Below are 13,477 nucleotides of genomic sequence, written 5' to 3'. Positions count from 1 at the left end.
GAAAGCAATTTTTGCTTTGGGGAGGTTATATCTCAATTCACTAAGTTCTTTTAAGGTTTTTTTAGTATCTTCAATTCTAGTTGGTGTTGTTGCTCTATTCAAGTCTTCCACCTATTATTTTAAGAGGAATCACATGTGTTTGCTTGTTTGGCCAAGTGACGTCGAGAATATTCATTGTCATACTGCATTCTATTTATTGAGTCCATGACTATTTACATCATATCTTAGATAGATTGTTGACTTTTTGGAGACTAGAAGGATCTTAATAACTTACCTAAAAGAGTATACTTGTGTTTCTATTTTTCTTCTTGTCCTCCTTTCTTTGTTTCTTGATAGTTAAGAACTATCAATTTTTCTTTTCTAAAAAAGAACTATCAATTTAAGTAAAAAAGAGCTATCTCTTAATTTTATAGGATCTCTATGAGAAGTTGGTTCACTATCATTTTCTTTCCAGTTTTTTATTTACTTCAAAGACAATAGTATTAATCAAATCACCACACATATACAAAGGCATGAAAACCAACAATGTTGTCTGTGTTGGAAAACTTAATATAACATACGTATATGTTATATGCCTCTGTATGTCGATCTGATAACCAAACTGGGACACCCTGCATCTTGATAAATTTTTCAGTTTTGATGGCTCACGGTCTTACTTTTTAATTATTCTCTAGTTGATGCTTTAGCTAACATGGCGATACTTTTGAAAATTTTGTTTTGCTGGATAAATGCATTGAGAGCATTAATTAAATGCTGCATTAATTAATTGGAATGGAAGTAATTTCTTTTGCAGGAATGCCATGTGGAGTAGGTAACAAATTAGGTTTGCTTGAAATGATTGTGTTCTGGTACTTTATATGATCTGTTGTAGAGGAAATGAAAATCAGATTAGTGTATTTTTTAATATATGAGCTTAGTGTATTTAAGTAATATATTGTTCATATCATTTGTGTTATAGGGTATGACAGCTAAACAGTCTTACTAGTAGTTTTATTCCAAATTGGGAGCTTGTGTTTATTGCTTTGATTTTATTGCTTTATCTCTTTATTTCTCATATATTTCATTTTTTGCAACATGCAGGTATGTGGCACCTACTCTGCAATTGATGGGTGTAGTTAATATGTGAGGTCTCTTCATCCACTGCTCCCCATTTTACTCCTCTGATAAAGACTGCCCCTAACACCTTTCAATTTTTGGACATAGGTTATTCATACATGATATATATTCATCATGTCTTCCATTTAAATAGCAAGTTCACCTAAAATCTGTCACATTAATATCATGGTTGGAAATGATAAAACTGTAAAAAATAATAATATTTCTGCCACACTTTACAAATTCAACCTATAATGTTATTTCTTTGGAGTTTGTAATTTTTTTCCTATAATTTGGAGCTATATATATATGTCATTGGGTGTGTGTGTGTTTGTGTGTGTGTGTGTATATATACAACTTATATAAAAAAAGTGTATATATACACATTTGAATTTGTAATATATACATCTCTTTAAAGAGCTGGTTTAGAACATTGTATATGTTGGTGTTATAAGCAATAGCTAATGCACATGAGAGATAGGAGTACATATATATATATATACTCTAACTAATTAGGCCCTTCTTGGACAGCAGTCACTACTTTTTTATAAATTGCCTATGCATGTGTTTGTGTATGTATAATGTAACTGTGGCCATATAATGTAAATTAACAAATTGTTTGTAAATTTGTATAGGAGTTTTGGTTTGGACAGTTATTGATGAGCTTCTAGTGTTAACAATACACATTTTTCCAGAATTTTAATAAAAAGAGGTTTGATTCTAAAGTTGTACTTTACTTGAATGAAGTTCTACTTTGAGATTAGTAAATTAGATTGATGCTGATGTGTTACAACTACTATGAAAAGTAGGTTTTCATGCATTCTTTACCTATAATAAGGCTTTCTCCTGTTTGCAACGAGATCATGCTCCACTTTCCATGTTTTTTGTTCTACTAATCAGTTGGTATTGTGTCTTTCCAGAAAACTCATATACAGGTATGCCTTTGAATATGGGAGCAATTACTTTTAGTTGAAAGTGATGAAGTGCACTTAGGATCGACTTGAAGTTTCTGCTTGGCTATGTATTGAACATATTTCTACTTGTTGTATACTGAATGTACTGAACATATTTCTACTTGTTGTATACTGAATGTACTTTGTTGTTATTTTCTATGTACCCTTTGTATTATTAAGTAAAGGGAATTAAATCCTAGTTGATCTACTAATTTTGCTTCTAATACAAGTGAAAAAAATTACTGAAACTGTATGTTTCAGTAGTAATTTTTTTTTTTTAATTTTGTAATTAAGTATTTGCAGCAATTTTTAGTCGATGCAAATAGGCCAAAATTCGTTGCAAATCATCAGTTTCAGCGATTTTAGTCCTTGAAAAGTATGCAAAATGCAACAAAGGAAGCAAGCGTTGCTTTTGCACATTTGCAGCACTTTTTATTTTTGCAGCGATTTTAGTCCTTGCAAAAAGTATCAAAAGCAGCGCTAGAATGGTATGTTGCTTTTGACGTACGCAAATTGCAGCGCTTATAAATCAATTGCAGCGATTTTAAGTGTTGCAAAAAATGGCAAAAGCAACGAACCAAATGTAGCGCTGCTGTTGTTGGGAGGCTATTGCAGCGAAATTTAATGATATAGCAAGGATAAATTTCGCTGCAATTGATCAAATGCAGCGCCATGGCAGTCACATGGCGTGGCCTTTTGCAGCGTGAAATTAGTGAGTTTGCAGCGGTTTAAAAACGTTGCAAATGAAGTCTTTTGCAGCGTTTTTTCAATAACGTTGCTATTGATAAAAAATATCACTTTTATACTGTCGAACATGCAAGGAGGGTAATAACGCTGCAATTGATTAATTACAGCATTTTTTGAATGTATTTGCAATGATTTTAAGCGCTGCAAAAGGGCTAATTTCTTGTAGTGAATGAGCTAATAAATAGATGAAAATTGGAGAAAGATAAGAAAAAACATAACCAATGGTGGAACATTCAAACTTCAAAACAAGGAAAATTCAAAGAACGTAGCATTTGCAAATTTTCCACGGAAAGGGAATTCTTTGACCAATAGTTGCAAGTTTAGTCGAGCATCTTTGCTGAGATGATACGTTTTGTGGGGCTGGAATTTTCCATCCCTGCCGAGTAAATAAAAACCAAAATAGGGGATTCTTAAAGAAAACAATACTTTTTAAAACAAGATTATACACTACAAGAAATTAGCCCTTTTGCAGCGCTTAAAATCGTTGCAAATACATTCAAAAAACGCTGTAATTCATCAATTGCAGCGTTATTACCCTCCTTGCATGTTCGTTGGTATAAAAGTGATATTTTTGATCAATAGCAACGTTATTGAAAAAACGCTGCAAAAGACTTCATTTGCAGCGTTTTTGAACCGCTGCAAAGTCACTAATTTCACGCTGCAAAAGGCCACCCCATGTGACTGCCATGGCGCTGCATTTGATCAATTGCAGCGAAATTTATCCTTGCTATATCATTAAATTTCGCTGCAATAGCCTCCCAACAACAACAGCGCTACATTTGGTTCGTTGCTTTTGCCATTTTTTGCAACACTTAAAATCGCTGCAATTGATTTATAAGCGCTGCAATTTGTGTACGTCAAAAGCAACATACCATTCTAGCGCTGCTTTTGATACTTTTTGCAAGGTTTAAAATCGCTGCAAAAAATCAAAAAGCGCTGCAAATGTGCAAAAGCAACGCTTGCTTCCTTTGTTGCATTTTGCATACTTTTCAAGGACTAAAATCGCTGAAACTGATGATTTGCAACGAATTTTGGCCTATTTGCATCGACTAAAAATCGCTGCAAATACTTAATTACAAAATTAAAAAAAAAATTACTACTGAAACATACAGTTTCAGTAATTTTTTTCACTTGTATTAGAAGCAAAGTTAGTAGATCAGCTAGGATTTAATTCCCTTTACTTAATAATACAAAGGGTACATAGAAAATAACAACAAAGTACATTCAGTATACAACAAGTAAAAATATGTTCAGTACATTCAGTATACAACAAGTAGAAATATGTTAAGTACATAGCCAAGCAGAAACTTCAAGTCGATCCTAAGTGCACTTCATCACTTTCAACTAAAAGTAATTGCTCCCATATTCAAAGGCATACCTGTATATGAGTTTTCTGAAAAGACACAATACCAACTGATTAGTAGAACAAAAAACCTGGAAAGTGGAGCATGAAGTCATACAAACAGGAGAAAGCCTTATTATAGGTAAAGAATGCATGAAAACCTTTCATAGTAGTTGTAACACATCAACATCAATCTAATTTACTAATCTCAAAGTAGAACTTCATTCAAGTAAAGTACAACTTTAGAATCAAACCTCTTTTTATTAAAATTTTGGAAAAATGTGTATTGTTAACACTAGAAGCTCATCAATAACTGTCCAAACCAAAACTCCTATACAAATTTACAAACAATTTGCTTAGATATTTATTTATAAAAAAGTAGTGACTGCTGTCCAAGAAGGGCCTAATCAGTTAGAGTATATATATATATATGTACTCCTATCTCTCGTGTGCATTAGCTATTGCTTATAACACCAACATATACAATGTTCTAAACCAGCTCTCTAAAGAGATGTATATATTACAAATTCAAATGTGTATATATACACTTTTTTTATATAAGTTGTATATATACACACACACACACAAACACACACACACCCAATGACATATATATATATATATATAGCTCCAAATTATAGGAAAAAAATTACAAACTCCAAAAAATTACAACCATGATATTAATGTGACAGATTTTAGGTGAACTTGCTATTTAAATGGAAGACATGATGAATATATATCATGTATGAATAACCTATGTCCAAAAATTGAAAGGTGTTAGGGGCAGTCTTTATCAGAGGAGCAAACTGGGGAGCAGTGGATGAAGACACCTCACATATTACCTCAAATGCAAGTAAAGAAGTGCTGATTAAAGAGACCTACTCTGCCACCATTGAAAGTTGAAGTACCATCCAAAAGCAGTGCAAATGCAATTACCAATGTAAGTCCTGTTGCCCTGTTTGCAAGTAATGAAACTGTTGCCCAGATGACTAACACAAGAGGGGGGGTGAATTGAGTTGTATTAAAAAAAATAACAATTATAAATCAAATATATAATATAAAATATAAACAAAATATGAAATAACAATAAATATAAAGAGTAAGGGTAAGAGAGAAGCAAACTCAGTATGTTAACGAGGTTCGGCCCCACTGCCTACGTCCTCGCCTCAAGCTACCCCTTGAGGATTCCCAAATTCACTATTCAACCTCCTTCAGGTGGAGATAGAAACCTATTACACCTTTGAACAACACCGCTACAAAGGATCCGTGTAGAACACCCTCTACACTTGCAATCACCTTACACGTGGTGATTCAACTATTCCCCGTGTAGAATACTTTCTACACACACAAGGGTTATACACACCCTTTTTCTGATACAAAAGCTGATAGTGGGTAGGTTATCAGAAAACACTCCTCAATGAGTGAAATAAGAACAATACAGCGCAAGCTATATCTCTCAAAATGAACAAGGATTAAGGCTCAATGTTTAGAGAAGAGAGAATGAAAGCTTTGAATGAATGTTGTATGCTCTTGGTGTTGTTAAATGTGAAGCTCTCAAATGATCTATTTATAGGCATATGAGACTTCATATTCAAATTTAAAAAGATTCACATGTCAAAGACAACATCATTCACTTTTTCAAAAAATTCAAATAAAAGGTTCTTCTTTTTCAATTGTCAAAGACAACATCATTCACTTTTTCAAAGAATTCAAATAAAAGGTTCTTCTTTCTCAATTGTCAAAGACAACATCATTCACTTTTTCAAAAAAATCAAACCTAATCTTTTACTTTTGGCATATGACAAAATGAGCACACTTTCATTTTCAAAAAATTCAAACCTAATCTTTTACTTTTTGTATAAGTCTAAAAAAGCATCAATCACTTTTGAAAATATTCAAATAAAACATGCACATGTGAAAGATGACAATCAATCATCTTTAATATTTTCAAAGTTCAACCCTTTAATCAAGGCATGCACATGCAAAAGATAACAATCAATCATCTTTCAAAATTTTCAAATTTAATTTTCAAAAATATTCATGCACATGTGGAAAATGTATTTTAATGCTTTATGATAAAATATTAATTTTGAGCATTAATCCTAATTTCGAATTTTGAAGAGATTTACAACATTACTCTATAATTTTAATGTGAACTTGTTCCCTTCTTGCTCATGCTTGTTTCCTTGATGTGCTTGACTCCATTGTGTAGACAACTTGAGCTTGAGACTTCTTTATTCTTTGAATTCATTTGTTATCATCAAAATCCATGTGTAGATTTATAATCACATGAAACTTGAAACCTTGAGTTCAACAGAAACTAAGATGTAAAACTAGTCAACAACCCATTAAAAAACTATTAATTATCTGGGGCATGGGCGCTTATTTGCAACATCCATCACGAGTGTGTATGTGTGTGAAACTTTGAACAGTTTTCACATAGAGGGCAAGTGTAGAATATCCAAAGAGTATTTGAACTTCTGATTGGATACTATTATATATAATCTTCTGAGTTGTTCTTAATTTTGTATTATATATTTAGTTAAGAAATTATCTTTATCACAAATTGCAGATCTCTAATTGATATATTTGATGGCAAACACAAAAGTAAAAAATACAACATCTAATCTTATAGGAAGGCAAAGGATGTAAAAGCTAGCTAAAGTACTTCATGGAATTAGATACCTAAGTGGCCACAGTTACATTATACATACACAAACACATGCATAGGCAATTTATAAAATAAAAAAAAAATGGAATGACAACAACTAAAACATTCTCTGTATCCATCAATTTACTGTGTATATGTTTGACAGCTTTTGGTATTTTTGTTGAAACCAAAAAGTTTTAAGAACTAAGGATCACTTGATAGCTAGTTTTTCCCTTGATATTAAGTAGTTCATCACAGAAATTAGCAAGTAACTTTAGTTGAGTGGAAGATCAAATGGAAGATAGAAATGAAAATGGTCTGATTTGAACTAAAACAGAATGCATATTGGAAATTTCATTCGAGTTTTACAGCCAATAACCTATATGTATACTTAGGTTATTAGGTTGAGGAAAAGGTTAAAAATAAATACTAACAATTTGTCCATGGACTGAACTATTAAGACTTAGATTTGGTGGTTGTTATCTGTCATAGGGTATGGACTAGGAGAACTGAGTTAATTATTGAAAACATATTCAAAAGTCCTCCTATGGTTATTTATTTTAGCAGTTTAGGATGTTGGAACTTTTAGAGAAGCTACCTTGGGTAACAGGTTCATATAGTTAAAAAGCAATCAAGCCTATACGGAGAATGGATATTTTCCATGAAGCACAAACTCTGTTTCTGTACATAATACAGGAAATATTTGTGTTCTGATTGGAACATACATTTTTTGTGCAATTTTTTAAACAAACTTTAATTATCAACAATCAAATTGGGTGAGAAATATATATCCATTTACCTGGGAAAACAAAGTGCTTAAAGACTATTGAAGAGGTTGAAAGAAAGATTACCTTCACTAAGGAATCGATAGCACCTAAGCTAGTATGCCTTAGATGTTCATAAGGCTTTTCCTTGTTCTCAATGGCAAGTAGAGGGAGTAGATACGTTGGAATCCTAGATGCAAAAAGATCATGAATTTCAATTAGAAGGTCACCATATCCTTTAAAGAAATATCAACTTGTAACAATGCTTAACTCCATCTAACAAGTCAATATTATATGAAAAGATCATGCAAAAGCACTGAATGAAGTTAGAACAAATGCAAGAACATCCAATGTTTTTTTATGTATCCTTGAGTAAAAGTGAATTAAATATTTGATCCTTACAAGCAATGGCAATATAGTATTAAATAAAAAGTAGTTCTTCAAAGAAAGGTGCAAGAAAATCCAAACTAGCTTCAATTTTCACAAAAAAGTTCAAAATTTACTGCTTTTTATTTAATATATGGAAGTCAAAGTGAGCCATTGGTCTCTATGGTATAATGCTTCATTTTGGAGTTAATTATTGAAGCTGATTCTTGGGTTTGGAGTTAAGACCTCAAAGTCTGAAACTGTTCCTGTGGGTGATGTTCAGAATTTATCAGATTTGGGAAATTTACTGGGGTGGAAGAATCTGATAATTGCCTTTGCAGGTATCTTGGGAGGAATGCTTCATTAGCGGGTTGGAAAGGATCTATTTGTCTAGGGGGGAAGATTAACTTTTATTAAAAGCCATCTTTGTATAAACTGCACACCTATTTCCTAAATAGGTTCTGCACATGGACAGGTTTACATAGGGTAATATGCAAAGATGTGGTGCTCTTTTTTGGTAGGGTGGAAGTGTTTGAAGGGCTGTAAGAAGGCAGCGTGGGCAACAACAGATGATTTTACCTAACTCATGTGGTGCTTATGGATCAAAAGAAATGGCTGATCATATCGATAGCACAAGATGAGCTCTTTGGAAGATATTAGGAATTTTTGCTTGAGTACTTTGGGTTTGTCAGGTAAAGTTAAACTAATGGTAGGATTTCCTGAACCTGGATATGTTTTCTGGGTTTGTTTTCCTTTTGTTTCTGGAAGTTGTAGGTTTATCCTTTGTATACTAGACCTGTGTACTAAACTATATGACTATTCAGAAAAGAAAATTATTACTTCTAAGAAAAAAAATAGTATACATTATTACAAAGTTTCTGTAATTTTTTGTTAATATATTCTCACAAGAGCAATCACAACTGTACTTGTCTATCTTCTATCTATCACAAAACTACAATATACATGGAATATGTAGCATTTGCCATGTTGAAGTTTTGTTGTGCAGTCCGTGTTATTGAGTGCAAAGTCCCACTAGAGGGACCATGAGGATGGTACTTTCATGCATGCCAAGAGTAAGAGCATTCACGTATGAATAGGCTACAATTTATATGATCTGGACCATCCTCATTTTTTTGCACATAAAGAAACATTTAAAGCACCAAAGATGATGGGGGGAATTGAGGACACAAGGCTACAAAGCAGCAAATGAATTTAGAAAGGATGGTCAAGGGAAATGAAGTGGTAAAGAAATTCTTCTTGCTGATCTTTGTCTGACGTTCCCTTAGCATAAGGCCCTAGTGATTAGTTAAGTGAACATCCAATATAATGCATGATATTGGATGGATGCAGTGTTAATTAGTCATGTGATCATTGGTGCTTTAAATGGTACCCAACTTACTGCCTGCTAGAGTTGGAATACTTGAATTACATATGGGAGACAATGCAAAAAGTAGTAGGAATTCCTTTTCTATAAGCTTTCAAGTGTCTTCCAAACTACAAGGAATTCTGCAATTTTTCAGTACCAGGATAGTGATCAGAAAAACAAAATCTGGTTTGACCCCTAAACATTAAAACTTGTTTGAAAGATGTTATGATAGATACAAAACCATAATTGTAATTCCTCAAGAAATGCTCCCTTGAATATATATATATATATATATATATATATGGATATATATATATATATATATATATTTGTATAATTATTATATTGACTTAGTACTGCATATTATAATTACTGTAATAATAAGACAACAAAGCAAGAGGGGGTAAAAAAGGAAATTATATTTAAGTTAGAATGTATGCCCCTGCATCTTAAAACAAAGCCAACTAATCTCTTAAATATATAAAGTTAATAGTGATGCAAAGAGAAGCAAGGATTAAAATTCATCCAAAGCCATGTAGAGAGTTTGATAGGCAGAATCCTATCTAATATCAGTCTCCATGAGCTCACAGTAGCATCCATGGATCACAGTGGTATTGTTTTTCCATTCAAGAAGAAAAGATGCAATAGAAACAGAACATGAAGCTAAAATAACAAATTTAGTATATCACAAAGAAAAGATGTTTGACAGATATATATGCCATTCGAAAAGCTAATTTTTCCTGAACCATTATAAAAGGATAACTATCTAATGAAAAAAAAAAACAAAGGAGGAAAGAGAAAGAACTACAGTTTCTAACATGCCAAACTAGTCATTAATTACATCCTTATGAATATATGTGTTATAGATATATATATAGACTGATCATATATATATTTCTAAACCAAAATAACACAAGATGCTGCTGCAATATGACAATGGTGACCATTGTCGCTTCATCACAGAGGAGAATTGCTATGCTTTGTCTCTCTTGGACACACACCTCATTTCCCACTAGTTTTGCTACAGTAAGTATCTGCCTTGTATGTTCTGTTCACCTTTTTTCCTTTCCTAATATATTCTGGATAGGATCACTATTTTGATCTCAACTACTGTGGAACAATGATAATCGTCTAAGATGCATGTGTTATGCTAAGGCTTATCATGTCTAAGTTTTAGATTTTGTTGCAGGGACAGATGTATCTTGAAACTGTTTTTCTAGGCTTTTCAAAACCTAACTTCATATTGGATAATTAGTCATCTAATTAGGGATTTTGATTTCAATAAAAAATTATACAAATCAGAGGACACACAGGTTAAAACTAGACTCCAAAAATTATGAACATCAAATACCCAAATCAACCCGTAGCCAAAATACAGTTATAATAAAATAAAATTGTGCAAGAATGTTTAGGCACTCAGATTCTAGCAACTATCAATAGTATAAAAAAAAAGCTTCCATTTTTGTAAATCAACGAGGGCGAATGAAAGGGGAGACAAGGACAAAATCGTTTCAGAGATACCTGCGGTGACGTTGGGTATGTAAATACCCAAGAGTCTCGTCCTCCCGTTTGGCTACCGATACAAAAAGCTATCGTTTAGGAAATCACTCCGATAGTAACGATGGAGGAACAGAGCTCGTCTACTCAGGAAAACATGACCGTAGCTTCCGCTGATGGAATTTGAAGTGGAGGAGAATCTAGGGTTCGGGACGTAGTCGACAGTGGGGGTAGATTTTCACCCTGTGTGTATCAAGTTGGTTACAGGGGCATTGAAGGTACGAGCAATGGAAAAGCAAGACGAAGTGGAGAAGGAGCTACGCAGTAACAGAGTGGGTATGATTTTGGGGGGAAAATTAAATCTTTTCATTTTTGTGTAAGTAAGTAGGCGCCTCGATCAATTAGCAACGATGGTAGCCCGTTGTAATAAGATTTTTTCTATTGCAACGCATACTTTCGCCTCAATAAAAAAAAAAAAACGCTGCAAAAAAATAAATTAAGTGACCGCCTCTGTTAAATTCATCTATTACAACGAATACTTGCAAGGACGTATATTTTGTTGCAAAAAGCTATCTATTGCAGCGAATTTATTTGCAACATTCTAAAAAACGCTGCAAAAAGTCAGATTTCTTGTAGTGTTAGTAGATTTACTCATATGTTTAGAACCAAGAGGCTAGTTTCATGCTAACTATGCATCCCCCTCTGTTGCAACCCATGAGAGTGTTTAACATGATTGGTACGTGCTTAAATTAAAATCCTTGTTTTCATCACAAAATTTGATTTTGTGGTATATTTGTTCTTCTAATTACTTGAAAGTTTTGATGTTTAAATAGTTATACTCTTTTCCAAAATACCTCTATCTAATCATTCTCTCACATGAAATACAAAACTTTAAACTTGACCTAATGTGAACATGGAAAAAAAGAGGAATAAGCAGCTCAACTCCACTTGTGGAAGATGGCAGAAGACTCTGACTCACTTTGGATGATGTTGAGTTTGTTGGTTCTATACGCACTTTCCCGTCAAGTTTACAACTACTTTTGTCTTTTTTTGTTTCGAAGAATTTATAGGTTTATGACATGTTTGGACTTACTGTAGAGTCTTCAAAAGTAGTTAAATAGTCTGAAAAGTTTTTTAATTGAAAATTTTGGTTGTTTGAATGTTACTTATTAAAGTATTTTTAATTTCAGATAAGTTAAAAAGTATATTTAAGAAAAAGTTTTAGTATATGTTTGGAGTTGCGGTAGAAAATATTACTTTTAACTTAAAACTTATAGGTTAGAGCTTAACACAATAAGTTCTACTATTAAAAAGCTATTTATTGTTTGGGATCCGTATGTCTATAGCACTTTTAAACATGCTAATTTGTTTGGAAACAAATTTAAAAAGCACTTTTTGACATAAAAAAGACATAAAAAGGCATATACTTGATAAAAATAAAATATTATAATAAAATAATAACAAAAATAGTCTAATAGATTTTTCAATAATTATAATGAAAAAGAAAATTTCTTCAACGATGCATAAGTGATAGGAGAAAAATGAAAAATATTGATGGGCAAAGTCTTGAGTAGATTATACGGGAATAATAAAAAATATAGATTGGCAAAATTGTCATTGTGTTAAAATGATGAGGGTCATTTCGTAATGTACATAGCACGGTAAAATAGGGATTATTTTTTCTAAAGTGCTTCTGACAAAAAGTATCACTTTGGTACTTTTGTTGAAACGTAGTTTTCTGTTTTTTCTTAGTTTAGAAGTACTTTAATGTAAAACTATCAAACGGATAAATTTTGTCATATAAACACTTTATACCATTCTACCGTACTTTTTAAAACTCCCACCGCAGTCCCAAACAGGCCCTTAATATTTTTCCTCAAACGTGCTTTTCCAGATAAAGCATAAAATAATTCAAATTTTAAAAACATTATCAATGGACGAAAATACTTATACAACTTTAAGATAATTATAACTTTCAAATTTAAAGATATGGTTATAATCTTTTAAAATTTAAATAATTGTCATTTCTACCTTATAAAACACTTTTTTACTTTGTTTTCAAACAAACACAACATGTTTAAAAGTAATTTAAACATATGTTTAGCAAACAGCAAATAACTTTTTAATAATAAAATTTATTACTGAAGTTATAAACTATAAACCCTAAAGCCATAAGCTATATTTTCACTACAATCTCAAGCATGCACTTATGGCCTGTTTGGGGTTGCGTTATGAGTCATAAAAAGTGTTTAAATATTCTTATAAGCTCTATGATGAAAAAATTAAATTGTTTGAGTGTTACATATTAAACTACTTTTTAATCTTAAATAAGCTAAAAAGTACGTCAATGCTTTTCCTCAAATGCATTTTTCTAGATAATATGGAATGTAGCTCAAATTTTAAAAAGACTGTTAATGGACGAAAATACCTATATAATTTTCAAATAATTACAACTTTGAAATTTTTAAAGATATAGTCATGATCTTTGAAAAATCAACTCATCGTCATTTCTATCTCATAAATAATTTTTTTTAATTTGTTTTCAAACAAGCCTAACATATTTGAAAGTAGTTTAAATATATGATTCTCTAAGAGTAAATAACTTTTTAATGTTAGAGAAAGTTATATCGAGTGGGAGCAACTCCTTCATGTATTGGGATTCTAGACAGCTTCATCATTTTTTCCACTACCACTCAT

The 13,477-nt window shown here is 32.0% G+C and overlaps 1 long non-coding RNA gene across 1 annotated transcript; it reads right to left on the bottom strand.

Annotated features, from left to right (window-relative positions):
• Positions 1–4,084: 4,084 nt before the first annotated feature.
• LOC122306632 lies at positions 4,085–11,092 on the bottom strand. The gene is made up of 4 exons (XR_006241485.1): positions 10,805–11,092; positions 7,639–7,741; positions 4,980–5,092; positions 4,085–4,188 (listed from the first exon to the last, which is right to left on the bottom strand). It is a non-coding gene; the product is annotated as an uncharacterized LOC122306632 (long non-coding RNA).
• Positions 11,093–13,477: the final 2,385 nt, after the last annotated feature.

This window comes from Carya illinoinensis, chromosome 4, assembly GCF_018687715.1.
Source record: "Carya illinoinensis cultivar Pawnee chromosome 4, C.illinoinensisPawnee_v1, whole genome shotgun sequence".
NCBI lineage: Eukaryota > Viridiplantae > Streptophyta > Magnoliopsida > Fagales > Juglandaceae > Carya > Carya illinoinensis.
The sequence above is the reverse complement of the archived record's forward strand: the minus strand, read 5'-3'. Positions and strand labels throughout refer to the sequence as shown.